The following is a 27,234-nucleotide window of genomic DNA, read 5'->3' on the forward strand; positions in this document are numbered from 1 at the left end:
TGGAGCTAAACCAATTGATTTAACAGTTTCAAAAAACAGTTAGAATCCTGAAATCCCGGGATTGATAACTGTCACATTTGCTTGTGTTCTCAACCAAACTGTCAAACCATCAAATGGCTGGTGTCATAACTGATCACATGTGCAGCACCATGGCCGTTGCAGTTTAAACAGAAGCAGCTTCATTGGCTGTAAAGGATAGGAGGGTTTAATTGAGCTTTAAGGCTGTCAATAGATGAGCCTCCCCAAACTCAGCAGTGCCCAAATATGCGTAAAATGGGAGAGCAACTGAGTATGTGCAGAGCAGGGTGAAACAGTGTATTACTGGATTTTCAAGTGTATGGACACCTATTTGTAATGTTTTACATAACTATACATGCAAAACAGGCCAATGTGAAGAGATCTAGCAAGACTTACTTTTCTGACTAAAGTTGCACGTGAAATAAGAGATTTTACAGCATTGGCTAGCAGAGTTTTCAGAAGAATTTGATCTTTATGAAGGATCTGCAAAGTTTTGGGATTCTTTGTTTTTGTTTTCTTGTCAGTGACATGGTAGCATGAAAACACAGTGGAAGTGGTCATTCTAGTTCAAGCTAAATGTGTAAACTTTTTGTCAGAAGTGGGATTTGAACCCACGCCTCCATTTGGAGACCAGAACACCCACACAATGTGAAGAAACATTTCTTGAGTCTGGCGCCTTAGACCACTCGGCCATCCTGACAAGACATTTCGATATTTTTGGTTGCCTCTAGATATATCATCTACTCGTGGTACTCTGTTGATTTATTACCACTGTCAAGGAGCTGTATTAACACTCTGCACCTAGGCCCTTTTGCAAATGCACTTCATAAAGCATGACCTTGGCACCAAGTCAAACTTTTCAGATCCTTACTACCAAATCTGCTTGAGCAAAGCAAGTAGAAGAAGATGTCCCAGGTGATCTTCAAGTGTTTGGCTGATTCGCACACCACAAACAAAAATGGTGGCCCAGCGGCTGACTGCGTGGCCTAATGGATAAGGCGTCTGACTTCGGATCAGAAGATTGAGGGTTCGAGTCCCTTCGTGGTCGTTTTCTATGCTGCTTTCCAGTTCCTGTGACCTTTACTTGCAAATTCTTGCTCCTTTTAAATTAAATCGCATCTTTACCCATAACAACTTGCTTCTTGCTAAAGGCTGCTATTTTGCTGAAGCCAAGAGCCCCCAAACAGCAGTAAATCATAAAGTGGAGCTAAACCAATTGATTTAACAGTTTCAAAAAACAGTTAGAATCCTGAAATCCCGGGATTGATAACTGTCACATTTGCTTGTGTTCTCAACCAAACTGTCAAACCATCAAATGGCTGGTGTCATAACTGATCACATGTGCAGCACCATGGCCGTTGCAGTTTAAACAGAAGCAGCTTCATTGGCTGTAAAGGATAGGAGGGTTTAATTGAGCTTTAAGGCTGTCAATAGATGAGCCTCCCCAAACTCAGCAGTGCCCAAATATGCGTAAAATGGGAGAGCAACTGAGTATGTGCAGAGCAGGGTGAAACAGTGTATTACTGGATTTTCAAGTGTATGGACACCTATTTGTAATGTTTTACATAACTATACATGCAAAACAGGCCAATGTGAAGAGATCTAGCAAGACTTACTTTTCTGACTAAAGTTGCACGTGAAATAAGAGATTTTACAGCATGGCCTAGCAGAGTTTTCAGAAGAATTTGATCTTTATGAAGGATCTGCAAAGTTTTGGGATTCTTTGTTTTTGTTTTCTTGTCAGTGACATGGTAGCATGAAAACACAGTGGAAGTGGTCATTCTAGTTCAAGCTAAATGTGTAAACTTTTTGTCAGAAGTGGGATTTGAACCCACGCCTCCATTTGGAGACCAGAACACCCACACAATGTGAAGAAACATTTCTTGAGTCTGGCGCCTTAGACCACTCGGCCATCCTGACAAGACATTTCCATATTTTTGGTTGCCTCTAGATATATCATCTACTCGTGGTACTCTGTTGATTTATTACCACTGTCAAGGAGCTGTATTAACACTCTGCACCTAGGCCCTTTTGCAAATGCACTTCATAAAGCATGACCTTGGCACCAAGTCAAACTTTTCAGATCCTTACTACCAAATCTGCTTGAGCAAAGCAAGTAGAAGAAGATGTCCCAGGTGATCTTCAAGTGTTTGGCTGATTCGCACACCACAAACAAAAATGGTGGCCCAGTGGCTGACTGCGTGGCCTAATGGATAAGGCGTCTGACTTCGGATCAGAAGATTGAGGGTTCGAGTCCCTTCGTGGTCGTTTTCTATGCTGCTTTCCAGTTCCTGTGACCTTTACTTGCAAATTCTTGCTCCTTTTAAATTAAATCGCATCTTTACCCATAACAACTTGCTTCTTGCTAAAGGCTGCTATTTTGCTGAAGCCAAGAGCCCCCAAACAGCAGTAAATCATAAAGTGGAGCTAAACCAATTGATTTAACAGTTTCAAAAAACAGTTAGAATCCTGAAATCCCGGGATTGATAACTGTCACATTTGCTTGTGTTCTCAACCAAACTGTCAAACCATCAAATGGCTGGTGTCATAACTGATCACATGTGCAGCACCATGGCCGTTGCAGTTTAAACAGAAGCAGCTTCATTGGCTGTAAAGGATAGGAGGGTTTAATTGAGCTTTAAGGCTGTCAATAGATGAGCCTCCCCAAACTCAGCAGTGCCCAAATATGCGTAAAATGGGAGAGCAACTGAGTATGTGCAGAGCAGGGTGAAACAGTGTATTACTGGATTTTCAAGTGTATGGACACCTATTTGTAATGTTTTACATAACTATACATGCAAAACAGGCCAATGTGAAGAGATCTAGCAAGACTTACTTTTCTGACTAAAGTTGCACGTGAAATAAGAGATTTTACAGCATGGCCTAGCAGAGTTTTCAGAAGAATTTGATCTTTATGAAGGATCTGCAAAGTTTTGGGATTCTTTGTTTTTGTTTTCTTGTCAGTGACATGGTAGCATGAAAACACAGTGGAAGTGGTCATTCTAGTTCAAGCTAAATGTGTAAACTTTTAGTCAGAAGTGGGATTTGAACCCACGCCTCCATTTGGAGACCAGAACACCCACACAATGTGAAGAAACATTTCTTGAGTCTGGCACCTTAGACCACTCGGCCATCCTGACAAGACATTTCAATATTTTTGGTTGCCTCTAGATATATCATCTACTCGTGGTACTCTGTTGATTTATTACCACTGTCAAGGAGCTGTATTAACACTCTGCACCTAGGCCCTTTTGCAAATGCACTTCATAAAGCATGACCTTGGCACCAAGTCAAACTTTTCAGATCCTTACTACCAAATCTGCTTGAGCAAAGCAAGTAGAAGAGGATGTCCCAGGTGATCTTCAAGTGTTTGGCTGATTCGCACATCACAAACAAAAATGGTTGCCCAGCGGCTGACTGCGTGGCCTAATGGATAAGGCGTCTGACTTCGGATCAGAAAATTGAGGGTTCGAGTCCCTTCGTGGTCGTTTTCTATGCTGCTTTCCAGTTCCTGTGACCTTTACTTGCAAATTCTTGCTCCTTTTAAATTAAATCGCATCTTTACCCATAACAACTTGCTTCTTGCTAAAGGCTGCTATTTTGCTGAAGCCAAGAGCCCCCAAACAGCAGTAAATCATAAAGTGGAGCTAAACCAATTGATTTAACACTTTCAAAAAACAGTTAGAATCCTGAAATCTCGGGATTGATAACTGTCACATTTGCTTGTGTTCTCAACCAAACTGTCAAACCATCAAATGGCTGGTGTCATAACTGATCACATGTGCAGCACCATGGCCGTTGCAGTTTAAACAGAAGCAGCTTCATTGGCTGTAAAGGATAGGAGGGTTTAATTGAGCTTTAAGGCTGTCAATAGATGAGCCTCCCCAAACTCAGCAGTGCCCAAATATGCGTAAAATGGGAGAGCAACTGAGTATGTGCAGAGCAGGGTGAAACAGTGTATTACTGGATTTTCAAGTGTATGGACACCTATTTGTAATGTTTTACATAACTATACATGCAAAACAGGCCAATGTGAAGAGATCTAGCAAGACTTACTTTTCTGACTAAAGTTGCACGTGAAATAAGAGATTTTACAGCATGGCCTAGCAGAGTTTTCAGAAGAATTTGATCTTTATGAAGGATCTGCAAAGTTTTGGGATTCTTTGTTTTTGTTTTCTTGTCAGTGACATGGTAGCATGAAAACACAGTGGAAGTGGTCATTCTAGTTCAAGCTAAATGTGTAAACTTTTTGTCAGAAGTGGGATTTGAACCCACGCCTCCATTTGGAGACCAGAACACCCACACAATGTGAAGAAACATTTCTTGAGTCTGGCGCCTTAGACCACTCGGCCATCCTGACAAGACATTTCGATATTTTTGGTTGCCTCTAGATATATCATCTACTCGTGGTACTCTGTTGATTTATTACCACTGTCAAGGAGCTGTATTAACACTCTGCACCTAGGCCCTTTTGCAAATGCACTTCATAAAGCATGACCTTGGCACCAAGTCAAACTTTTCAGATCCTTTCTACCAAATCTGCTTGAGCAAAGCAAGTAGAAGAGGATGTCCCAGGTGATCTTCAAGTGTTTGGCTGATTCGCACACCACAAACAAAAATGGTGGCCCAGTGGCTGACTGCGTGGCCTAATGGATAAGGCGTCTGACTTCGGATCAGAAAATTGAGGGTTCGAGTCCCTTCGTGGTCGTTTTCTATGCTGCTTTCCAGTTCCTGTGACCTTTCCTTGCAAATTCTTGCTCCTTTTAAATTAAATCGCATCTTTACCCATAACAACTTGCTTCTTGCTAAAGGCTGCTATTTTGCTGAAGCCAAGAGCCCCCAAACAGCAGTAAATCATAAAGTGGAGCTAAACCAATTGATTTAACAGTTTCAAAAAACAGTTAGAATCCTGAAATCCCGGGATTGATAACTGTCACATTTGCTTGTGTTCTCAACCAAACTGTCAAACCATCAAATGGCTGGTGTCATAACTGATCACATGTGCAGCACCATGGCCGTTGCAGTTTAAACAGAAGCAGCTTCATTGGCTGTAAAGGATAGGAGGGTTTAATTGAGCTTTAAGGCTGTCAATAGATGAGCCTCCCCAAGCTCAGCAGTGCCCAAATATGCGTAAAATGGGAGAGCAACTGAGTATGTGCAGAGCAGGGTGAAACAGTGTATTACTGGATTTTCAAGTGTATGGACACCTATTTGTAATGTTTTACATAACTATACATGCAAAACAGGCCAATGTGAAGAGATCTAGCAAGACTTACTTTTCTGACTAAAGTTGCACGTGAAATAAGAGATTTTACAGCATGGCCTAGCAGAGTTTTCAGAAGAATTTGATCTTTATGAAGGATCTGCAAAGTTTTGGGATTCTTTGTTTTTGTTTTCTTGTCAGTGACATGGTAGCATGAAAACACAGTGGAAGTGGTCATTCTAGTTCAAGCTAAATGTGTAAACTTTTTGTCAGAAGTGGGATTTGAACCCACGCCTCCATTTGGAGACCAGAACACCCACACAATGTGAAGAAACATTTCTTGAGTCTGGCGCCTTAGACCACTCGGCCATCCTGACAAGACATTTCGATATTTTTGGTTGCCTCTAGATATATCATCTACTCGTGGTACTCTGTTGATTTATTACCACTGTCAAGGAGCTGTATTAACACTCTGCACCTAGGCCCTTTTGCAAATGCACTTCATAAAGCATGACCTTGGCACCAAGTCAAACTTTTCAGATCCTTACTACCAAATCTGCTTGAGCAAAGCAAGTAGAAGAAGATGTCCCAGGTGATCTTCAAGTGTTTGGCTGATTCGCACACCACAAACAAAAATGGTGGCCCAGTGGCTGACTGCGTGGCCTAATGGATAAGGCGTCTGACTTCGGATCAGAAGATTGAGGGTTCGAGTCCCTTCGTGGTCGTTTTCTATGCTGCTTTCCAGTTCCTGTGACCTTTACTTGCAAATTCTTGCTCCTTTTAAATTAAATCGCATCTTTACCCATAACAACTTGCTTCTTGCTAAAGGCTGCTATTTTGCTGAAGCCAAGAGCCCCCAAACAGCAGTAAATCATAAAGTGGAGCTAAACCAATTGATTTAACAGTTTCAAAAAACAGTTAGAATCCTGAAATCCCGGGATTGATAACTGTCACATTTGCTTGTGTTCTCAACCAAACTGTTAAACCATCAAATGGCTGGTGTCATAACTGATCACATGTGCAGCACCATGGCCGTTGCAGTTTAAACAGAAGCAGCTTCATTGGCTGTAAAGGATAGGAGGGTTTAATTGAGCTTTAAGGCTGTCAATAGATGAGCCTCCCCAAACTCAGCAGTGCCCAAATATGCGTAAAATGGGAGAGCAACTGAGTATGTGCAGAGCAGGGTGAAACAGTGTATTACTGGATTTTCAAGTGTATGGACACCTATTTGTAATGTTTTACATAACTATACATGCAAAACAGGCCAATGTGAAGAGATCTAGCAAGACTTACTTTTCTGACTAAAGTTGCACGTGAAATAAGAGATTTTACAGCATGGCCTAGCAGAGTTTTCAGAAGAATTTGATCTTTATGAAGGATCTGCAAAGTTTTGGGATTCTTTGTATTTGTTTTCTTGTCAGTGACATGGTAGCATGAAAACACAGTGGAAGTGGTCATTCTAGTTCAAGCTAAATGTGTAAACTTTTTGTCAGAAGTGGGATTTGAACCCACGCCTCCATTTGGAGACCAGAACACCCACACAATGTGAAGAAACATTTCTTGAGGCTGGCGCCTTAGACCACTCGGCCACCCTGACAAGACATTTTGATATTTTTGGTTGCCTCTAGATATATCATCTACTCGTGGTACTCTGTTGATCTATTACCACTGTCAAGGAGCTGTATTAACACTCTGCACCTAGGCCCTTTTGCAAATGCACTTCATAAAGCATGACCTTGGCACCAAGTCAAACTTTTCAGATCCTTTCTACCAAATCTGCTTGAGCAAAGCAAGTAGAAGAAGATGTCCCAGGTGATCTTCAAGTGTTTGGCTGATTCGCACACCACAAATAAAAATGGTGGCCCAGTGGCAGACTGCGTGGCCTAATGGATAAGGCGTCTGACTTCGGATCAGAAGATTGAGGGTTCGAGTCCCTTCGTGGTCGTTTTCTATGCTGCTTTCCAGTTCCTGTGACCTTTACTTGCAAATTCTTGCTCCTTTTAAATTAAATCGCAACTTTACCCATAACAACTTGCTTCTTGCTAAAGGCTGCTATTTTGCTGAAGCCCAGAGACCCCAAACAGCAGTAAATCATAAAGTGGAGCTAAACCAATTGATTTAACAGTTTCAAAAAACAGTTAGAATCCTGAAATCCCGGGATTGATAACTGTCACATTTGCTTGTGTTCTCAACCAAACTGTCAAACCATCAAATGGCTGGTGTCATAACTGATCACATGTGCAGTACCATGGCCGTTGCAGTTTAAACAGAAGCAGCTTCATTGGCTGTAAAGGATAGGAGGGTTTAATTGAGCTTTAAGGCTGTCAATAGATGAACCTCCCCAAACTCAGCAGTGCCCAAATATGCGTAAAATGGGAGAGCAACTGAGTATATGCAGAGCAGGGTGAAACAGTGTATTACTGGATTTTCAAGTGTATGGACACCTATTTGTAATGTTTTACATAACTATACATGCAAAACAGGCCAATGTGAAGAGATCTAGCAAGACTTACTTTTCTGACTAAAGTTGCACGTGAAATAAGAGATTTTACAGCATGGCCTAGCAGAGTTTTCAGAAGAATTTGATCTTTATGAAGGATCTGCAAAGTTTTGGGATTCTTTGTTTTTGTTTTCTTGTCAGTGACATGGTAGCATGAAAACACAGTGGAAGTGGTCATTCTAGTTCAAGCTAAATGTGTAAACTTTTTGTCAGAAGTGGGATTTGAACCCACGCCTCCATTTGGAGACCAGAACACCCACACAATGTGAAGAAACATTTCTTGAGTCTGGCGCCTTAGACCACTCGGCCACCCTGACAAGACATTTTGATATTTTGGTTGCCTCTAGATATATCATCTACTCGTGGTACTCTGTTGATCTATTACCACTGTCAAGGAGCTGTATTAACACTCTGCACCTAGGCCCTTTTGCAAATGCACTTCATAAAGCATGACCTTGGCACCAAGTCAAACTTTTCAGATCCTTTCTACCAAATCTGCTTGAGCAAAGCAAGTAGAAGAAGATGTCCCAGGTGATCTTCAAGTGTTTGGCTGATTCGCACACCACAAAAAAAAATGGTGGCCCAGTGGCAGACTGGGTGGCCTAATGGATAAGACGTCTGACTTCGGAACAAAAGATTGAGGGTTTGAGTCCCTTCGTGGTCGTTTTCTATGCTGCTTTCCAGTTCCTGTGAACTTTACTTGCAAATTCTTGCTCCTTTTAAATTAAATCGCAACTTTACCCATAACAACTTGCTTCTTGCTAAAGGCTGCTATTTTGCTGAAGCCCAGAGCCCCCAAACAGCAGTAAATCATAAAGTGGAGCTAAACCAATTGATTTAACAGTTTCAAAAAACAGTTAGAATCCTGTAATCCCGGGATTGATAACTGTCACATTTGCTTGTGTTCTCAACCAAACTGTCAAACCATCAAATGGCTGGTGTCATAACTGATCACATGTGCAGCACCATTGCCGTTGCAGTTTAAACAGAAGCAGCTTCATTGGCTGTAAAGGATAGGAGGGTTTAATTGAGCTTTAAGCCTGTCAATAGATGAGCCTCCCCAAACTCAGCAGTGCCCAAATATGCGTAAAATGGGAGAGCAACTGAGTATGTGCAGAGCAGGGTGAAACAGTGTATTACTGGATTTTCAAGTGTATGGACACCTATTTGTAATGTTTTACATAACTATACATGCAAAACAGGCCAATGTGAAGAGATCTAGCAAGACTTACTTTTCTGACTAAAGTTGCACATGAAATAAGAGATTTTACAGCATGGCCTAGCAGAGTTTTCAGAAGAATTTGATCTTTATGAAGGATCTGCAAAGTTTTGGGATTCTTTGTTTTTGTTTTCTTGTCAGTGACATGGTAGCATGAAAACACAGTGGAAGTGGTCATTCTAGTTCAAGCTAAATGTGTAAACTTTTTGTCAGAAGTGAGATTTGAACCCACGCCTCCATTTGGAGACCAGAACACCCACACAATGTGAAGAAACATTTCTTGAGTCTGGCGCCTTAGACCACTCGGCCATCCTGACAAGACGTTTTGTTGTTTTCGGTTGCCTCTAGAAATATCATCTACTCTTAGTACTCCGTTGATCTATTACCACTGTCAAGGAGCTGTATTAACACTCTGCACCTAGGCCCTTTTGCAAATGCACTTCATAAAGCATGACCTTGGCACCAAGTCAAACTTTTCAGATCCTTTCTACCAAATCTGCTTGAGCAAAGCAAGTAGAAGAAGATGTCCCAGGTGATCTTCAAGTGTTTGGCTGATTCGCACACCACAAACAAAAATGGTGGCCTGGCGGCAGACTGCATGGCCTAATGGATAAGGCGTCTGACTTCGGATCAGAAGATTGAGGGTTCGAGTCCCTTCGTGGTCGTTTTCTATGCTGCTTTCCAGTTCCTGTGACCTTTACTTGCAAATTCTTGCTCCTTTTAAATTAAATCGCAACTTTACCCATAACAACTTGCTTCTTGCTAAAGGCTGCTATTTTGCTGAAGCCAAGAGCCCCCAAACAGCAGTAAATCATAAAGTGGAGCTAAACCAATTGATTTAACAGTTTCAAAAAACAGTTAGAATCCTGAAATCCCGGGATTGATAACTGTCACATTTGCTTGTGTTCTCAACCAAACTGTCAAACCATCAAATGGCTGGTGTCATAACTGATCACATGTGCAGCACCATGGCCGTTGCAGTTTAAACAGATGCAGCTTCATTGGCTGTAAAGGATAGGAGGGTTTAATTGAGCTTTAAGGCTGTCAATAGATGAGCCTCCCCAAACTCAGCAGTGCCCAAATATGCGTAAAATGGGAAAGCAACTGAGTATGTGCAGAGCAGGGTGAAACAGTGTATTACTGGATTTTCAAGTGTATGGACACCTATTTGTAATGTTTTACATAACTATACATGCAAATGTGAAGAGATCTAGCAAGACTTACTTTTCTGACTAAAGTTGCACGTGAAATAAGAGATTTTACAGCATGGCCTAGCAGAGTTTTCAGAAGAATTTGATCTTTATGAAGGATCTGCAAAGTTTTGGGATTCTTTGTTTTTGTTTTCTTGTCAGTGACATGGTAGCATGAAAACACAGTGGAAGTGGTCATTCTAGTTCAAGCTAAATGTGTAAACTTTTTGTCAGAAGTGGGATTTGAACCCACGCCTCCATTTGGAGACCAGAACACCCACACAATGTGAAGAAACATTTCTTGAGTCTGGCGCCTTAGACCACTCGGCCACCCTGACAAGACATTTTGATATTTTGGTTGCCTCTAGATATATCATCTACTCGTGGTACTCTGTTGATCTATTACCACTGTCAAGGAGCTGTATTAACACTCTGCACCTAGGCCCTTTTGCAAATGCACTTCATAAAGCATGACCTTGGCACCAAGTCAAACTTTTCAGATCCTTTCTACCAAATCTGCTTGAGCAAAGCAAGTAGAAGAAGATGTCCCAGGTGATCTTCAAGTGTTTGGCTGATTCGCACACCACAAATAAAAATGGTGGCCCAGTGGCAGACTGCGTGGCCTAATGGATAAGGCGTCTGACTTCGGATCAGAAGATTGAGGGTTCGAGTCCCTTCGTGGTCGTTTTCTATGCTGCTTTCCAGTTCCTGTGACCTTTACTTGCAAATTCTTGCTCCTTTTAAATTAAATCGCAACTTTACCCATAACAACTTGCTTCTTGCTAAAGGCTGCTATTTTGCTGAAGCCCAGAGACCCCAAACAGCAGTAAATCATAAAGTGGAGCTAAACCAATTGATTTAACAGTTTCAAAAAACAGTTAGAATCCTGAAATCCCGGGATTGATAACTGTCACATTTGCTTGTGTTCTCAACCAAACTGTCAAACCATCAAATGGCTGGTGTCATAACTGATCACATGTGCAGTACCATGGCCGTTGCAGTTTAAACAGAAGCAGCTTCATTGGCTGTAAAGGATAGGAGGGTTTAATTGAGCTTTAAGGCTGTCAATAGAGGAGCCCCCCCAAACTCAGCAGTGCCCAAATATGCGTAAAATGGGAGAGCAACTGAGTATGTGCAGAGCAGGGTGAAACAGTGTATTACTGGATTTTCAAGTGTATGGACACCTATTTGTAATGTTTTACATAACTATACATGCAAAACAGGCCAATGTGAAGAGATCTAGCAAGACTTACTTTTCTGACTAAAGTTGCACGTGAAATAAGAGATTTTACAGCATGGCCTAGCAGAGTTTTCAGAAGAATTTGATCTTTATGAAGGATCTGCAAAGTTTTGGGATTCTTTGTTTTTGTTTTCTTGTCAGTGACATGGTAGCATGAAAACACAGTGGAAGTGGTCATTCTAGTTCAAGCTAAATGTGTAAACTTTTTGTCAGAAGTGGGATTTGAACCCACGCCTCCATTTGGAGACCAGAACACCCACACAATGTGAAGAAACATTTCTTGAGTCTGGCGCCTTAGACCACTCGGCCATCCTGACAAGACATTTTGATATTTTTGGTTGCCTCTAGATATATCATCTACTCGTGGTACTCTGTTGATCTATTACCACTGTCAAGGAGCTGTATTAACACTCTGCACCTAGGCCCTTTTGCAAATGCACTTCATAAAGCATGACCTTGGCACCAAGTCAAACTTTTCAGATCCTTTCTACCAAATCTGCTTGAGCAAAGCAAGTAGAAGAAGATGTCCCAGGTGATCTTCAAGTGTTTGGCTGATTCGCACACCACAAATAAAAATGGTGGCCCAGTGGCAGACTGTGTGGCCTAATGGATAAGGCGTCTGACTTCGGATCAGAAGATTGAGGGTTCGAGTCCCTTCGTGGTCGTTTTCTATGCTGCTTTCCAGTTCCTGTGACCTTTACTTGCAAATTCTTGCTCCTTTTAAATTAAATCGCAACTTTACCCATAACAACTTGCTTCTTACTAAAGGCTGCTATTTTGCTGAAGCCCAGAGCCCCCAAACAGCAGTAAATCATAAAGTGGAGCTAAACCAATTGATTTAACTGTTTCAAAAAACAGTTAGAATCCTGAAATCCCGGGATTGATAACTGTCACATTTGCTTGTGTTCTCAACCAAACTGTCAAACCATCAAATGGCTGGTGTCATAACTGATCACATGTGCAGCACCATGGCCATTGCAGTTTAAACAGAAGCAGCTTCATTGGCTGTAAAGGATAGGAGGGTTTAATTGAGCTTTAAGGCTGTCAATAGATGAGCCTCCCCAAACTCAGCAGTGCCCAAATATGCGTAAAATGGGAGAGCAACTGAGTATGTGCAGAGCAGGGTGAAACAGTGTATTACTGGATTTTCAAGTGTATGGACACCTATTTGTAATGTTTTACATAACTATACATGCAAAACAGGCCAATGTGAGGAGAACTAGCAAGACTTACTTTTCTGACTAAAGTTGCACGTGAAATAAGAGATTTTACAGCATGGCCTAGCAGAGTTTTCAGAAGAATTTGATCTTTATGAAGGATCTGCAAAGTTTTGGGATTCTTTGTTTTTGTTTTCTTGTCAGTGACATGGTAGCATGAAAACACAGTGGAAGTGGTCATTCTAGTTCAAGCTAAATGTGTAAACTTTTTGTCAGAAGTGGGATTTGAACCCATGCCTCCATTTGGAGATCAGAACACCCACACAATGTGAAGAAACATTTCTTGAGGCTGGCGCCTTGGACCACTCGGCCATCCTGACAAGACGTTTTGGTGATTTCGGTTGCCTCTAGAAATATTATCTACTCTTAGTACTCTGTTGATCTATTACCACTGTCAAGGAGCTGTATTAACACTCTGCACCTAGGCCCTTTTGCAAATGCACTTCATAAAGCATGACCTTGGCACCAAGTCAAACTTTTCAGATCCTTTCTACCAAATCTGCTTGAGCAAAGCAAGTAGAAGAAGATGTCCCAGGTGATCTTCAAGTGTTTGGCTGATTCGCACACCACAAACAAAAATGGTAGCCCTGCAGCGGACTGCGTGGCCTAATGGATAAGGCGTCTGACTTCGGATCAGAAGATTGAGGGTTCGAGTCCCTTCGTGGTCATTTTCTATGCTGCTTTCCAGTTCCTGTGACCTTTCCTTGCAAATTCTTACTCCTTTTAAATTAAATCGCAACTTTACCCATAACAACTTGCTTCTTGCTAAAGGCTGCTATTTTGCTGAAGCCCAGAGCCCCCAAACAGCAGTAAATCATAAAGTGGAGCTAAACCAATTGATTTAACAGTTTCAAAAAACAGTTAGAATCCTGAAATCCCGGGATTGATAACTGTCACATTTGCTTGTGTTCTCAACCAAACTGTCAAACCATCAAATGGCTGGTGTCATAACTGATCACATGTGCAGCACCATTGCCGTTGCAGTTTAAACAGAAGCAGCTTCATTGGCTGTAAAGGATAGGAGGGTTTAATTGAGCTTTAAGGCTGTCAATAGATGAGCCTCCCCAAACTCAGCAGTGCCCAAATATGCGTAAAATGGGAGAGCAACTGAGTATGTGCAGAGCAGGGTGAAACAGTGTATTACTGGATTTTCAAGTGTATGGACACTTATTTGTAATGTTTTACATAACTATACATGCAAAACAGGCCAATGTGAAGAGATCTAGCAAGACTTACTTTTCTGACTAAAGTTGCACGTGAAATAAGAGATTTTACAGCATGGCCTAGCAGAGTTTTCAGAAGAATTTGATCTTTATGAAGGATCTGCAAAGTTTTGGGATTCTTTGTTTTTGTTTTCTTGTCAGTGACATGGTAGCATGAAAACACAGTGGAAGTGGTCACTCTAGTTCAAGCTAAATGTGTAAACTTTTTGTCAGAAGTGGGATTTGAACCCACGCCTCCATTTGGAGACCAGAACACCCACACAATGTAAAGAAACATTTCTTGAGTCTGGCGCCTTAGACCACTCGGCCATCCTGACAAGACATTTTGATATTCTTGGTTGCCTCTAGATATATCATCTACTCGTGGTACTCTGTTGATCTATTACCACTGTCAAGGAGCTGTATTAACACTCTGCACCTAGGCCCTTTTGCAAATGCACTTCATAAAGCATGACCTTGGCACCAAGTCAAACTTTTCAGATCCTTTCTACCAAATCTGCTTGAGCAAAGCAAGTAGAAGAAGATGTCCCAGGTGATCTTCAAGTGTTTGGCTGATTCGCACACCACAAACAAAAATGGTGGCCCTGTGGCAGACTGCGTGGCCTAATGGATAAGGCGTCTGACTTTGGATCAGAAGATTCAGGGTTCGAGTCCCTTCGTGGTCGTTTTCTATGCTGCTTTCCAGTTCCTGTGACCTTTCCTTGCAAATTCTTGCTCCTTTTAAATTAAATCGCAACTTTACCCATAACAACTTGCTTCTTGCTAAAGGCTGCTATTTTGCTGAAGCCCAGAGCCCCCAAACAGCAGTAAATCATAAAGTGGAGCTAAACCAATTGATTTAACAGTTTCAAAAAACAGTTAGAATCCTGAAATCCCGGGATTGATAACTGTCACATTTGCTTGTGTTCTCAACCAAACTGTCAAACCATCAAATGGCTGGTGTCATAACTGATCACATGTGCAGCACCATGGCCGTTGCAGTTTAAACAGAAGCAGCTTCATTGGCTGTAAAGGATAGGAGGGTTTCATTGAGCTTTAAGGCTGTCAATAGATGAGCCTCCCCAAACTCAGCAGTGCCCAAATATGCGTAAAATGGGAGAGCAACTGAGTATGTGCAGAGCAGGGTGAAACAGTGTATTACTGGATTTTCAAGTGTATGGACACTTATTTGTAATGTTTTACATAACTATACATGCAAAACAGGCCAATGTGAAGAGATCTAGCAAGACGTACTTTTCTGACTAAAGTTACACGTGAAATAAGAGATTTTACAGCATGGCCTAGCAGAGTTTTCAGAAGAATTTGATCTTTATGAAGGATCTGCAAAGTTTTGGGATTCTTTGTTTTTGTTTTCTTGTCAGTGACATGGTAGCATGAAAACACAGTGGAAGTGGTCATTCTAGTTCAAGCTAAATGTGTAAACTTTTTGTCAGAAGTGGGATTTGAACCCACACCTCCATTTGGAGACCAGAACACCCACTCAATGTGAAGAAACATTTCTTGAGTCTGGCGCCTTAGACCACTCGGCCATCCTAACAAGACATTTTGACATTTTTGGTTGCCTCTAGATATATCATCTATTCGTGGTACTCTGTTGATCTATTACCACTGTCAAGGAGCTGTATTAACACTCTGCACCTAGGCCCTTTTGCAAATGCACTTCATAAAGCATGACCTTGGCACCAAGTCAAACTTTTCAGATCCTTTCTACCAAATCTGCTTGAGCAAAGCAAGTAGAAGAAGATGTCCCAGGTGATCTTCAAGTGTTTGGCTGATTCGCACACCACAAACAAAAATGGTGGCCCTGTGGCAGACTGCGTGGCCTAATGGATAAGGCGTCTGACTTTGGATCAGAAGATTCAGGGTTCGAGTCCCTTCGTGGTCGTTTTCTATGCTGCTTTCCAGTTCCTGTGACCTTTCCTTGCAAATTCTTGCTCCTTTTAAATTAAATCGCAACTTTACCCATAACAACTTGCTTCTTGCTAAAGGCTGCTATTTTGCTGAAGCCCAGAGCCCCCAAACAGCAGTAAATCATAAAGTGGAGCTAAACCAATTGATTTAACAGTTTCAAAAAACAGTTAGAATCCTGAAATCCCGGGATTGATAACTGTCACATTTGCTTGTGTTCTCAACCAAACTGTCAAACCATCAAATGGCTGGTGTCATAACTGATCACATGTGCAGCACCATGGCCGTTGCAGTTTAAACAGAAGCAGCTTCATTGGCTGTAAAGGATAGGAGGTTTATTTCTTTTTTTTTTTTAGTTTTTTTTTTTTTTTAATAATCAAAAATTTTATTGTTTATTTCATTTATATATACACCATTTATACAACATTCTATACCCCTTTGTTCAAACAATAGAAACATACTACACATTACATCCTACATCACCTACCACCATTTTCCCCCCTGTCCCGGCGGTCGACATTTACATATGCGAGGGGAAAAAAAAAAAATAAATAAAAAAATAAAATGGTACCCACCCCACCATATTTATCGTGCTTATGTTTATAAAGTGTTAAAAAAAAATAAAATTATGAATACTTCCCCCCTTATTCTAATTGGTGTCTTTAGTCCCCTCCATTCCTTGTTATATATTGTGGAAGAGAAAAGAGAGAAAAGAAAAAAAAAAAGAAGATAAATAAATAAATAAATAAATAAATAAATAAATAAATAGCACCCACCCCACCGTGTTTATCGTGCTTATGTTTATAAAGTGTTAAAAAATGAAATTATAAATAAGTTCCCCCTAATTCTTATTAGTGTCCTTAATCAATTCAATTCATAATTATATATTGTGTGAAGAGAAAAAAAAAAAAAAAAAAAAGATAAATAAATAAATAAATGGTACCCACCCACCGTGTTTATCGTGCTTATATTTATAAAGTGTTTAAAAATAAAATTATAAATAAGTTCCCCCTTATTCTTATTAGTGTCATTAATCACTTCAATAAAAAAAAAAAAAAAATTTCCCTTCCGTGTATATTCGTGTTTATATTAATAATATTTATAAGGTGTTTTTAAAGATAAATTTATAAGTACATTCCCCCTTATGTCTAATTCGTGTCATTAATTACTTCAGTTCATTATTAAATACAACCCCTTTATTCTAGTTCGTGTCACTAACCACTAAAATTCATAATTATGAAGATGTGTAAAAAAAAAAAAAAAAAAAGGAATTTCCCTATAATTCATATTTGTTATTAATCGTGTGCCTATCTCCTTCCCCCCTCCACCTCCAATGTCAAAACTGGGACAAGAGGGGAATAGTAAAAAAAAAAAACAAAAAAAAACCAAAGACCACATATACCTTTATCCATACATTATCTTACCCCCCTCCCTCTTTGATTAGCATTAGAGAAGTTATATGACTATTTACATCTACCCTTCAGGACCATTCTTCTTATGTCTCTATTCTAAATGACTATACCATTCCTTCCTCCTACCCATCTGTATTTCCCTCTTCTATTATCTCCTCAGCGCATTGTTCCCAGTTTGCCCATGCCGTTTCAAATTTCTTTCTTTGGTTTTTAACCACATGAACCCATCTCTCTGCTTCCTTTATTATATTAACCTCGTTTCTCCACTCTATGACTGACGGGATCCTGTCCTGTCTCCAGTACTTCGGAATTAGTTTTTTTGCTGCATTTAACAAATGTGGGGTTATACTTTCTCTATATTTTTTGATAGGTCCAGTCATTCCATGAAATAAATATTGTATGGGCCCAAACTCTATGTGCTCCGTCGTCATTTTCTTAATCCAGGGGGCTACTAATTCCCAAAAACGCTTAATTATTGGGCACGTCCACCATAGATGAAGAAAAGTTCCCCTCTGTCCACAGCCCCTCCAGCATTTGTCATTAGCTTCTGAAGAGATTTGTGCCATTTTAACTGGTGTCCTATACCATCTCGCTAGGAATTTATATGCCATTTCTTGCAGCTTTGTACTTATGGAGGTAGTAAATGTTAACGATATCATTTTATTTATTTGTTTATCTGTCCACACTTGGCCTAGCTCCCCCTCCCATTCTTTCATGAAGTATGGGGGTTTCTTTTCTTGTTCTCCTAGGATCATTCTGTACGTCCAGGATAATGTATGCCCATCTTCTGATGTCTGTGCACACTTCCTCTCAAATGCGGTAAGTGTATTTATGGATCTTAACGGTTTTATTTTCTTAAGGAAACTCGTCATTTGACGGTATTTCCATTCTGCCATTCTTGTCTCCCCAAATTTCAAGATCATCTCTGTCAGTGGTATTAAAACTCCACTTGGGGCAAACTTACCGCATCTAATATTCCCATCTTGTCCCCACGCCCCCAGACTTCCCGTCTTCTCCCCCGGGAGGAACCACGGAAATCCCTCCAGAGGAGTCAGAGGGGAGGTCTGTGGGGCATACCTACCCTCTTTATTCATTCTATCCCATACTTCTAATGTATTCAGGGTTATTGGTGATGTCCATTGTGACAGCCCTCTCAGTGACCCTTGGATCCATGGTGCTCCTGCCAGGTTTCTCCCTGCCATCATCATTTCTGCCTGTACCCATGGTTTTCTATCTAGGTCATGGCACCAGTCTATTATTCTAACTAGAGCCATGGCCTTATAATAGGATGTTATATCCGGGAGTCCTAGGCCACCCTCCGCTCTACTCCTTCTTAAAATGTCGTACGCCAATCTAGACCTTTTATCGTTCCATACAAAGGCTATTAATAGCCGACGCATTTGTTTAAGGAGACTCGCCGGCAACCTGATTGGCACTGTACGCAGCACATAAACTATTCTGGGCAGTATACTCATTTTTATTGCACTGATTCTTCCGAACCAGGTCAAGTATTTCCCCTTCCATTTCTTTAATTCTTCTGTTATTTCTTTCACTAATGAGCCATAATTATGCTCCAACAATAGTTCATAGTCTGCGCTTATCTGTACCCCCAGGTATGTCAGCGACTCCCTGTTCCATATAAATGGGTATTTCTCCTTCAGTGTTCTCTCCATCTCCGCTGGGACATGACTGGGAAGGATGACTGATTTCTCGAAATTAATCTTAAAGCCAGACACCCTTCCAAATTTCTGTACTTCTACCATCAATGCGGCTATAGATGTCTGGGGAGTGGACATAAAAAATAATAAATTGTCCGTGTCACAGACCTAGCCGGGACAGAGGCTGTTGGAGAGGACTGTATGCAAGCCTGTTGCCCACCGATTATGGGCCCTAGCATTTGGGGGAATGGTGCTCTCTGTGAGCTGTATGCCTGGGGACCCTGGGGTTGGTGTTACTTTGGATTCAGCTCCATGTCCCCCCAAAACACACAGACTCTGGAACCCGTTATATGCCATATTAGAATGATAAGACTGAATTATACTGTTGGGACACATCCTGTGAGGAGATGCTAATGTCATCATCTCCATTCACCTGTCTGATGTCAGCTATAATGGGTTTAATGTAAATAAGTTTAGTCTAGGTTCTAAAGGTATTCAACTCATTGTTGTTTGTTCTAATTAACCCTGTGTTGATGTTTATGGTAATGTGTGTTAATTGAATGAGCTGATCACATTGTCCTCTATACAATGTAGGAGACGGGACGACTCCTATTGGAGCTCATGTTAATTAGGTTAATTAGGTTATGTTTGTATTGTTAATTGTAATTAGCTCCAGCTATTGTGTTTATAATCCTGTGTGAAGCTCGGTGACCACAAGTCTGGGCAAAAGGTCATGTCTCAGCCACCTAGGCTGTATAAAGGATGAGATAATTAGCTCATGTTAATTAGGTTACGTTTGTATTGTTAGAGTAATCTTCGCCTGTGTATATAAGACTGTATTCTGGTTCTGAATAAAGTGAGTTCATGGTAGCAGTGAAGCAAGTGTCGCCTTGTCTTGATGCTCAGAGAGCTTGGAATATCTGTTATCTGTATACAGACTGGAGGAAGTGGTATATGACGGAAGCACTCAAGCGGAGTGTGGGACGTTCCGTGACAGTCCGCATATGCTGCTACTTTATGTTCCGTATGGCCTATGTGCGTCCCCACTATCTCCTTATTCTTTCTGATTCTACGCAAAAAGGGTTCCATTACTATTGCAAATATCAATGGGGACAGTGGGCACCCCTGCCTGGTACCGTTTTGTATGTTAAAGCATTCAGATACTGTCCCATTTACCTTAATTCTTGCTCTTGGTTTTGTGTATAGTGCCATAATCCATCCCAGCATTCTCTCCCCCAGTCCTATCCTCCCCAGTACTTCTCTCATAAAGCCCCAGTTCACTCTGTCGAAGGCTTTCTCCGCATCCATCGACAGAGTGATTCCTGGGGCTTCACCTGGGCCATGTTGCATCCAATGCAGTATATGGAGTGCGCGGGTGGTGTTATCTCTTGCTTCTCGACCCTTTACAAACCCTGTTTGATCTGGGTGCACTAAATCTCCTACATCTTCCTGTAGTCTCAGGGCCAGAATTTTTGCCAGTATCTTGGTGTCTGAGTTCAGCAGAGAGATTGGCCTGTAATTGGCACATACCTGGGGATCTTTTCCCTCTTTTGGCAAAACCGTTATGTACGCCAGTGATGCTTCTGAGGAGAGTGGATTTCCAGCACCCATAGAGTTGAAATAATCACAAAGTGGCCTTACCAAAATTGGGAGAAATTTCTTGTAATATATGTTTGTCAGCCCATCCGGGCCCGGGCTTTTCCCTGGGGGTAGGGCTGCTATCACTCTGCTCAACTCTTCCACCGTGATTGGGCGTTCCATAATCTCGGAGGTTTCTCTATTTAGTATGGGCATGTCTGCGTTCTCAATGTAATCCTTGATCTTATCTCTCCTTTGTTCCTCGCTTTCCCCTTCTTCAGATGGTTCTGTTTTGGAGATGTTATATAGTACCTCATACAATTTACTAAATTCTTTTGCTATCGCCTTTGTGTCTATTATTTTCCTACCCTGAACTAGTAAGCTGTGCACGTGTCTGGAGTCCTGTTGTTTTTTAAGTTGTTTTGCCAGTAGCTTACCGCATTTATTTCCTTGTTCATATGCTCTATTTGCGAAAAACCTCATTTTGTTCTTCGCTTTATATTCTAAATATTGCGCAAGCTCTGCCCGTACACTCTCCAGACGTCTACCATCCACTGGATTGAGATTTTCCTTATGCTTTATCTCTAGGGTTCTGATCTTCTCTAGTAATTCGTCCATTTCCCTTTTGCTTTCCTTTTTCACATATGTGCCGATGGCAATTAAGTCCCCCCTCACAACCGCTTTGTGTGCTTCCCACACCACTTGATCTGACACACCTTCCGTTTTACTTATTTCGAAATACTCCTTTATCCTAACCCTTAATTTCTCCACTATGTCTTCTTTATCCAACAATGACTCGTTCAGACGCCAAGTTCGTTCCGCCCGAGTCACTTGAGTTGGTTGAAGGGTCAAAATCATTGGGGCATGGTCAGACATAGTTATTGGTTCAATTGTACTTGTGCTGACATTCCCCAAGTAGAATTGATCCACCAAAAAGAGGTCTAGCCGTGAATACATATCGTGTATTTTAGAGTAATAGCTATAATCCCTGATACCTGGATGTAAAGCTCTCCAAGTATCCACTAGGTGTTGAGAGCGTAAGATTTGTTTAACTCGCTTTATGGCTTTAAAAGACACAGCAGTTCTACCCGTAGAGGTATCTATACTCGGCTCTAACACCATATTAAAATCTCCTCCTACCACTACACAGTCTTCCTTAAATTCTTCCAGTTTTCTAAATACTTTAACCAGAAAGTTAGCTGTCCCAACATTGGGCGAATATATTGAAGCAAAGGTATATCGTCTCCCCTGTAGCGTACCCTTTACAAACAAGTACCGACCTTCTGGGTCACTTTGCAGGGTCTCCGTAGTCCATGGGCACGATTTTTTGAATGCAACTGTGACCCCTCTTGCCCTCGCTATTGGGGATACTGCATGATACCATTGATTCAGTACATTCTGGGGTAAGCTTGGAATTGAGCTGCTCTTGAAATGGGTCTCCTGCAGGAAAACAACATCAGCTCCCCAATGTTGCAGCTCAACCCATAAGCGCCCTCTTTTAATTGGTGAATTCAAACCCCTCACATTATATGACAAAATTTTCAAAATGGCTGTCATTTTATTTCATTTTTAGAACACCCAGCCCCTTGCCCTTGTTCTCTATCTTCTCCTCTGCCAATCCCACCCCCCCTTCTACCCCCCCCCGTCATTCATTACTTCCAGACAAAAAAAAACAAAAAATACAATAAATATACCACTTGTATATCATAAATATATGCCTTACATACTTACATCCTGTCCTCCCATACCACAAACCTTCCATTGGGGTATTTCTAAAAATCGGGTATTTAGCTTGCGCACACCCACACCTCCTGTGCGCCTGCCACCACCCTTCCCTGCCTTCCGCAGGATTATTCTCCCCTTCCATTGGGGCTGACCTATTGACCTACCTAAGGTACACATTCCCCACTACACCTTCCCTTCCAATCCCCCCCTCTCCCCGGCATTACTCTATTAAACCCCTCCTGAGTGGGAAGGACAAAAAAAAAAAAATGTCCTTTATGTCCTTCTCTGGGCTATTCCCCTATTAACCTTTGCTGGTACTTCTTGCCATTTCTCTGCTCGTTGTAGGGGGGGCCCTAGACAACTTATTCTCCAGTCCACAAAGTCCACCATCGGGAGATCTAATTTTTCCACAAATACTTTTAGATCGTCCTTCGTTCGCAATGTTGCGGTTCTTCCATTCCTGGAAGCTGTTAGACTGAAAGGGAACCCCCACCTATACTTGATCTCCGCCTTCCGTAAAATTTCCAGCAATGGGCGAACCGCCCCACGTTTAAAGAGAGTCCTTTTCGATATATCTGGATACAGAGCTATGTTTGAACCTTCAAATGTAATCCTAGGGTTATCACGTGCCATCTTCATTATACTCTCCTTCACTGCATATTTGTGCACTTTACATATTACATCTCTGGGTACGTCAGTTTTTGTGCTCTTGAAGTAGGCCCGGTGTATCCGGTCTATTTCTATAACATTAGGGGCTTGATCTCCTAAAATCTGTCCAAACATTTTTTGTGCCACTGGGACTAGTTCTGTCGCTGTGATTGACTCTTTCAGTCCCTTTATACGTATATTTTGGCGTTTATCCCTATTCTCATATTCATCCAGCTGGTCCCTGTATGCATTTAACGTTTCTTCATATTTGTTCATGGATTCTTGAGTTTCGGTCACAGCTTGTATAATGACTTCTTGTTCTTTTTCCATCCCCTCTACTCTGTATCCCAGGTCCCTGACGTCCTCTTTTACGCTTGCTACTGCTTGCATACAAGATTGTTCAACTGCATTTATTAATTGCTGAATATCACTTTTAGTGGTGAGGGCCTTCAACAGGCCCCAGATATCCCTTTCTGGGTCTACACTTTGTCCAGTCCATCCTTGTGGGTTCCCTTCACCGTTTTGGAGGCTCTCCTGGTCACAGTCCATGACATGTCTCTGCGGTGACCCACATCTTCCCTCTCCCCCACCTTTTATACTTGGGTATTCCTGACTATTACTTCGGTCCATGTTGGGGGTTGGGTCCTCTCCTTCTCTTGCTCTCATCCTCTCCATATCTATGGTCTCGGACTCTTCTTGAGTCTGTCTATTATCCTCCCCCTGTGTCACTGTACCCCGGCTTCCCGTTGATATACTTTGTATAGCCGTTTCTAAATGTCCATTACCAGGAACTAGCTGGCCTATATTTTTAGCTCCTTTTACCTGGGGGCACCCACCACCACTACCGGGAGGGCTCTGCTCCGGGGTCCTCCTCCCTCTTCCCGCTGTAGGAGGTCTCTTACCGTTCACGACGATACTGTCCCCTTTCGGCTGTACATCCGCCCGCTTTATCCCAGACTCACACTCTGTTTTCTCCACACCGTCAGTTATGGTGGCTCCGCTCCGTTTTTTAATATCCAGCCGTCCAGTTGGCTCAGGTGTGCGGGGGGACATGAAAGCCTTAATGCCGTCCATTGATTTCCTTCCTCTCCCTGCTGCCGGCTGCGCGGCTACTTGTCTGTGAGTTGTCATCCTTGTACAATAACACAGTGGGAGCTGTGGTATAATAAAGCGGTGACCCGACTGGCCAGTAACACAGCAGTGGAATGGTGTAATTAAATAGAAGGGATTTTGTACAGTGGCACCGTGGGAACTGTGATGTAATGAAGCAGTGATCCAGCCAGCCAATAACACAGCGGTGGAATGGTGTAGTTAAATTAAAAATAATTTCATACACTGACACAGTGGGAACTGTAATGTAATGTGGCAGTGACCCAGCCAGCCAGTGACCCAGCCAGCCAGTAACACAGCGGTGAAATGGTATGGTTAATGGTATAGTTAAAGTTGCGTACAGTGACACAGTGGGAGCTGTGGTATAATGAGGCAGTGATCCAGCCTGCCAGTAACACAGCGGTGGAATAGTAAAGTTAATAATATGGTTTAACTTGATATAATTTCGTACTCTGACACAGTAGGAGTTGTGTTGTAATGAGGCAGTGATCCAGCCAGCCAGTCACACAGCGGTGGAGTAATATAATTATTTTGAAGGGGTTTAATACAGTGACACAATGGGAGCTGTGGTGTGTAGAAACAGTGACCCAGCCGGCCAGTAACACAGCGATGGGGTGATATTTGTAAATGGTATGTGTAGATAGAAGGGGTGTTCATGAAGGGATCAGGAGGAGCCGCCAATCACCTCTCACCTCACTCTCCTTTCACTTTCGGTTTTGGCCGCTTCTCCTGAGAGCTCCGGTGTGTGTTTGCCCGCCAGAGAGCTCTGGTGTGTATCCTCCCAGCGTTCAGCTTGACTGAAGCCAAGTATTTCAGCAGATATGCAGACAGACAGGCTCTCTCTCTCTCTATGTCTCAGTGTCTCTCAGCTTCTCTGTATTCCATCTGACAGCCGGATGATTTCTTGTGCTCTTAGCCCGGGAACATGAGAGGGGGTGGAGGAGCACTTCACTCACTCACACACTCACACCCATCCTCCCACCCTTTCAGGATAGGAGGTTTAATTGAGCCATGTGGAGACCAGAACACCCACACAATGTGAAGAAACATTTCTTGAGTCTGGCGCCTTAGACCACTCGGCCATCCTGACAAGACATTTTGATATTTTTGGTTGCCTCTAGATATATCATCTACTCGTGGTACTCTGTTGATCTATTACCACTGTCAAGGAGCTGTATTAACACGCTGCACCTAGGCCCTTTTGCAAATGCACTTCATAAACATGACCTTGGCACCAAGTCAAACTTTTCAGATCCTTTCTACCAAATCTGCTTGAGCAAAGCAAGTAGAAGAAGATGTCCCAGGTGATCTTCAAGTGTTTGGCTGATCCGCACACCACAAACAAAAATGGTGGCCCTTCATAGACTGCGTGGCCTAATGGATAAGGCGTCTGACTTCAAATCAGAAGATTGGGGGTTCGAGTCCCTTTGTGGTCGTTTTCTATGCTGCTTTCCAGTTCCTGTGACCTTTCCTTGCAAATTCTTGCTCCTTTTAAATTAAATCGCAACTTTACCCATAACAACTTGCTTCTTGCTAAAGGCTGCTATTTTGCTGAAGCCCAGAGCCCCCAAACAGCAGTAAATCATAAAGCGGAGCTAAACCAATTGATTTAACAATTTCAAAAAACAGTTAGAATCCTGAAATCCCGGGATTGATAACTGTCACATTTGCTTGTTTTCTCAACCAAACTGTCAAACCATCAAATGACTGGTGTCATAACTGATCACATGTGCAGCACCATGGCCGTTGCAGTTTAAACAGAAGCAGCTTCATTGGCTGTAAAGGATAGGAAGGTTTAATTGAGCTTTAAGGCTGTCAATAGATGAGCCTCTCCAAACTCAGCAGTGCCCAAATATGCGTAAAATCGGAGAGCAACTGAGTATGTGCAGAGCAGGGTGAAACAGTGTATTACTGGATTTTCAAGTGTATGGACACTTATTTGTAATGTTTTACATAACTATACATGCAAAACAGGCCAATATGAAGAGATCTAGCAAGACGTACTTTTCTGACTAAAGTTGCACGTGAAATAAGAGATTTTACAGCATGGCCTAGCAGAGTTTTCAGAAGAATTTGATCTTTATGAAGGATCTGCAAAGTTTTGGGATTCTTTGTTTTTGTTTTCTTGTCAGTGACATGGTAGCATGAAAACACAGTGGAAGTGGTCATTCTAGTTCAAGCTAAATATGTAAACTTTTTGTCAGAAATGGGATTTGAACCCATGCCTCCATTTGGAGACCAGAACACCCACACAATGTGAAGAAAAATGTCTTTTTGCCTGGCGCCTTAGACCACTCGGCCATCCTGACAAGACATTTTGATATTCTTGGTTGCCTCTAGAAATATTATCTACTCTTAGTACTCTGTTGATCTATTACCACTGTCAAGGAGCTGTATTAACACTCTGCACCTAGGCCCTTTTGCAAATGCACTTCATAAAGCATGACCTTGGCACCAAGTCAAACTTTTCAGATCCTTTCTACCAAATCTGCTTGAGCAAAGCAAGTAGAAGAAGATGTCCCAGGTGATCTTCAAGTGTTTGGCTGATCCGCACACCACAAACAAAAATGGTGGACCTGCGGCAGACTGCGTGGCCTAATGGCTAAGACGTCTGACTTCGGATCAGAAGATTGAGGGTTCGAGTCCCTTCGTGGTCGTTTTCTATGCTGCTTTCCAGTTCCTGTGACCTTTACTTGCAAATTCTTGCTCCTTTTAAATTAAATCGCAACTTTACCCATAACAACTTGCTTCTTGCTAAAGGCTGCTATTTTGCTGAAGCCCAGAGCCCCCAAACAGCAGTAAATCATAAAGTGGAGCTAAACCAATTGATTTAACAGTTTCAAAAAACAGTTAGAATCCTGAAATCCCGGGATTGATAATTGTCACATTTGCTTGTGTTCTCAACCAAACTGTCAAACCATCAAATGGCTGGTATCATAACTGATCACATGTGCAGCACCATGGCCGTTGCAGTTTAAACAGAAGCAGCTTCATTGGCTGTAAAGGATAGGAGGGTTTAATTGAGCTTTAAGGCTGTCAATAGATGAGCCTCTCCAAACTCAGCAGTGCCCAAATATGCGTAAAATGGGAGAGCAACTGAGTATGTGCAGAGTAGGGTGAAACAGTGTATTACTGGATTTTCAAGTGTATGGACACTTATTTGTAATGTTTTACATAACTATACATGCAAAACAGGCCAATGTGAAGAGATCTAGCAAGACGTACTTTTCTGACTAAAGTTGCACATGAAATAAGAGATTTTACAGTATGGCCTAGCAGAGTTTTCAGAAGAATTTGATCTTTATGAAGGATCTGCAAAGTTTTGGGATTATTAAGTGTTCTTGCATAGCAAGACCACTTACTGTTATCTCACATATATATTATT

The 27,234-nt window shown here is 41.8% G+C and overlaps 27 non-coding genes across 27 annotated transcripts; 13 read left to right on the top strand and 14 right to left on the bottom strand.

The window, feature by feature from the left end:
• Window positions 1–608: 608 nt before the first annotated feature.
• Window positions 609–718, bottom strand: TRNAL-CAA (transfer RNA leucine (anticodon CAA)). The gene is made up of 2 exons: window positions 681–718; window positions 609–654 (listed from the first exon to the last, which is right to left on the bottom strand). It is a non-coding gene; the product is annotated as a tRNA-Leu (tRNA).
• Window positions 719–993: 275 nt separating this feature from the next.
• On the top strand, window positions 994–1,066 carry TRNAR-UCG (transfer RNA arginine (anticodon UCG)). The gene has a single exon. It is a non-coding gene; the product is annotated as a tRNA-Arg (tRNA).
• Window positions 1,067–1,828: 762 nt separating this feature from the next.
• On the bottom strand, window positions 1,829–1,938 carry TRNAL-CAA (transfer RNA leucine (anticodon CAA)). Its single transcript has 2 exons — window positions 1,901–1,938; window positions 1,829–1,874 (listed from the first exon to the last, which is right to left on the bottom strand). It is a non-coding gene; the product is annotated as a tRNA-Leu (tRNA).
• Window positions 1,939–2,213: 275 nt separating this feature from the next.
• Window positions 2,214–2,286, top strand: TRNAR-UCG (transfer RNA arginine (anticodon UCG)). The gene has a single exon. It is a non-coding gene; the product is annotated as a tRNA-Arg (tRNA).
• Window positions 2,287–3,048: 762 nt separating this feature from the next.
• TRNAL-CAA (transfer RNA leucine (anticodon CAA)) lies at window positions 3,049–3,158 on the bottom strand. Its single transcript has 2 exons — window positions 3,121–3,158; window positions 3,049–3,094 (listed from the first exon to the last, which is right to left on the bottom strand). It is a non-coding gene; the product is annotated as a tRNA-Leu (tRNA).
• Window positions 3,159–3,433: 275 nt separating this feature from the next.
• TRNAR-UCG (transfer RNA arginine (anticodon UCG)) lies at window positions 3,434–3,506 on the top strand. Its single transcript has one exon. It is a non-coding gene; the product is annotated as a tRNA-Arg (tRNA).
• Window positions 3,507–4,268: 762 nt separating this feature from the next.
• TRNAL-CAA (transfer RNA leucine (anticodon CAA)) lies at window positions 4,269–4,378 on the bottom strand. Its single transcript has 2 exons — window positions 4,341–4,378; window positions 4,269–4,314 (listed from the first exon to the last, which is right to left on the bottom strand). It is a non-coding gene; the product is annotated as a tRNA-Leu (tRNA).
• A 275-nt stretch (window positions 4,379–4,653) lies between these two features.
• TRNAR-UCG (transfer RNA arginine (anticodon UCG)) lies at window positions 4,654–4,726 on the top strand. The gene has a single exon. It is a non-coding gene; the product is annotated as a tRNA-Arg (tRNA).
• A 762-nt stretch (window positions 4,727–5,488) lies between these two features.
• TRNAL-CAA (transfer RNA leucine (anticodon CAA)) lies at window positions 5,489–5,598 on the bottom strand. The gene is made up of 2 exons: window positions 5,561–5,598; window positions 5,489–5,534 (listed from the first exon to the last, which is right to left on the bottom strand). It is a non-coding gene; the product is annotated as a tRNA-Leu (tRNA).
• Window positions 5,599–5,873: 275 nt separating this feature from the next.
• On the top strand, window positions 5,874–5,946 carry TRNAR-UCG (transfer RNA arginine (anticodon UCG)). The gene has a single exon. It is a non-coding gene; the product is annotated as a tRNA-Arg (tRNA).
• A 762-nt stretch (window positions 5,947–6,708) lies between these two features.
• Window positions 6,709–6,818, bottom strand: TRNAL-CAA (transfer RNA leucine (anticodon CAA)). Its single transcript has 2 exons — window positions 6,781–6,818; window positions 6,709–6,754 (listed from the first exon to the last, which is right to left on the bottom strand). It is a non-coding gene; the product is annotated as a tRNA-Leu (tRNA).
• Window positions 6,819–7,093: 275 nt separating this feature from the next.
• On the top strand, window positions 7,094–7,166 carry TRNAR-UCG (transfer RNA arginine (anticodon UCG)). The gene has a single exon. It is a non-coding gene; the product is annotated as a tRNA-Arg (tRNA).
• A 762-nt stretch (window positions 7,167–7,928) lies between these two features.
• TRNAL-CAA (transfer RNA leucine (anticodon CAA)) lies at window positions 7,929–8,038 on the bottom strand. The gene is made up of 2 exons: window positions 8,001–8,038; window positions 7,929–7,974 (listed from the first exon to the last, which is right to left on the bottom strand). It is a non-coding gene; the product is annotated as a tRNA-Leu (tRNA).
• A 1,109-nt stretch (window positions 8,039–9,147) lies between these two features.
• Window positions 9,148–9,257, bottom strand: TRNAL-CAA (transfer RNA leucine (anticodon CAA)). The gene is made up of 2 exons: window positions 9,220–9,257; window positions 9,148–9,193 (listed from the first exon to the last, which is right to left on the bottom strand). It is a non-coding gene; the product is annotated as a tRNA-Leu (tRNA).
• Window positions 9,258–9,532: 275 nt separating this feature from the next.
• Window positions 9,533–9,605, top strand: TRNAR-UCG (transfer RNA arginine (anticodon UCG)). The gene has a single exon. It is a non-coding gene; the product is annotated as a tRNA-Arg (tRNA).
• Window positions 9,606–10,358: 753 nt separating this feature from the next.
• On the bottom strand, window positions 10,359–10,468 carry TRNAL-CAA (transfer RNA leucine (anticodon CAA)). Its single transcript has 2 exons — window positions 10,431–10,468; window positions 10,359–10,404 (listed from the first exon to the last, which is right to left on the bottom strand). It is a non-coding gene; the product is annotated as a tRNA-Leu (tRNA).
• A 274-nt stretch (window positions 10,469–10,742) lies between these two features.
• On the top strand, window positions 10,743–10,815 carry TRNAR-UCG (transfer RNA arginine (anticodon UCG)). The gene has a single exon. It is a non-coding gene; the product is annotated as a tRNA-Arg (tRNA).
• A 762-nt stretch (window positions 10,816–11,577) lies between these two features.
• Window positions 11,578–11,687, bottom strand: TRNAL-CAA (transfer RNA leucine (anticodon CAA)). The gene is made up of 2 exons: window positions 11,650–11,687; window positions 11,578–11,623 (listed from the first exon to the last, which is right to left on the bottom strand). It is a non-coding gene; the product is annotated as a tRNA-Leu (tRNA).
• A 275-nt stretch (window positions 11,688–11,962) lies between these two features.
• TRNAR-UCG (transfer RNA arginine (anticodon UCG)) lies at window positions 11,963–12,035 on the top strand. Its single transcript has one exon. It is a non-coding gene; the product is annotated as a tRNA-Arg (tRNA).
• A 762-nt stretch (window positions 12,036–12,797) lies between these two features.
• TRNAL-CAA (transfer RNA leucine (anticodon CAA)) lies at window positions 12,798–12,907 on the bottom strand. The gene is made up of 2 exons: window positions 12,870–12,907; window positions 12,798–12,843 (listed from the first exon to the last, which is right to left on the bottom strand). It is a non-coding gene; the product is annotated as a tRNA-Leu (tRNA).
• Window positions 12,908–13,182: 275 nt separating this feature from the next.
• On the top strand, window positions 13,183–13,255 carry TRNAR-UCG (transfer RNA arginine (anticodon UCG)). Its single transcript has one exon. It is a non-coding gene; the product is annotated as a tRNA-Arg (tRNA).
• A 762-nt stretch (window positions 13,256–14,017) lies between these two features.
• Window positions 14,018–14,127, bottom strand: TRNAL-CAA (transfer RNA leucine (anticodon CAA)). The gene is made up of 2 exons: window positions 14,090–14,127; window positions 14,018–14,063 (listed from the first exon to the last, which is right to left on the bottom strand). It is a non-coding gene; the product is annotated as a tRNA-Leu (tRNA).
• A 275-nt stretch (window positions 14,128–14,402) lies between these two features.
• On the top strand, window positions 14,403–14,475 carry TRNAQ-UUG (transfer RNA glutamine (anticodon UUG)). The gene has a single exon. It is a non-coding gene; the product is annotated as a tRNA-Gln (tRNA).
• Window positions 14,476–15,237: 762 nt separating this feature from the next.
• On the bottom strand, window positions 15,238–15,347 carry TRNAL-CAA (transfer RNA leucine (anticodon CAA)). Its single transcript has 2 exons — window positions 15,310–15,347; window positions 15,238–15,283 (listed from the first exon to the last, which is right to left on the bottom strand). It is a non-coding gene; the product is annotated as a tRNA-Leu (tRNA).
• Window positions 15,348–15,622: 275 nt separating this feature from the next.
• On the top strand, window positions 15,623–15,695 carry TRNAQ-UUG (transfer RNA glutamine (anticodon UUG)). Its single transcript has one exon. It is a non-coding gene; the product is annotated as a tRNA-Gln (tRNA).
• A 10,352-nt stretch (window positions 15,696–26,047) lies between these two features.
• TRNAF-AAA (transfer RNA phenylalanine (anticodon AAA)) lies at window positions 26,048–26,158 on the bottom strand. Its single transcript has 2 exons — window positions 26,121–26,158; window positions 26,048–26,093 (listed from the first exon to the last, which is right to left on the bottom strand). It is a non-coding gene; the product is annotated as a tRNA-Phe (tRNA).
• A 275-nt stretch (window positions 26,159–26,433) lies between these two features.
• TRNAR-UCG (transfer RNA arginine (anticodon UCG)) lies at window positions 26,434–26,506 on the top strand. The gene has a single exon. It is a non-coding gene; the product is annotated as a tRNA-Arg (tRNA).
• Window positions 26,507–27,234: the final 728 nt, after the last annotated feature.

This window comes from Aquarana catesbeiana, linkage group LG12 (genome assembly GCF_042186555.1).
Source record: "Aquarana catesbeiana isolate 2022-GZ linkage group LG12, ASM4218655v1, whole genome shotgun sequence".
In the NCBI taxonomy this organism is placed as follows: Eukaryota; Metazoa; Chordata; class Amphibia; order Anura; family Ranidae; genus Aquarana; species Aquarana catesbeiana.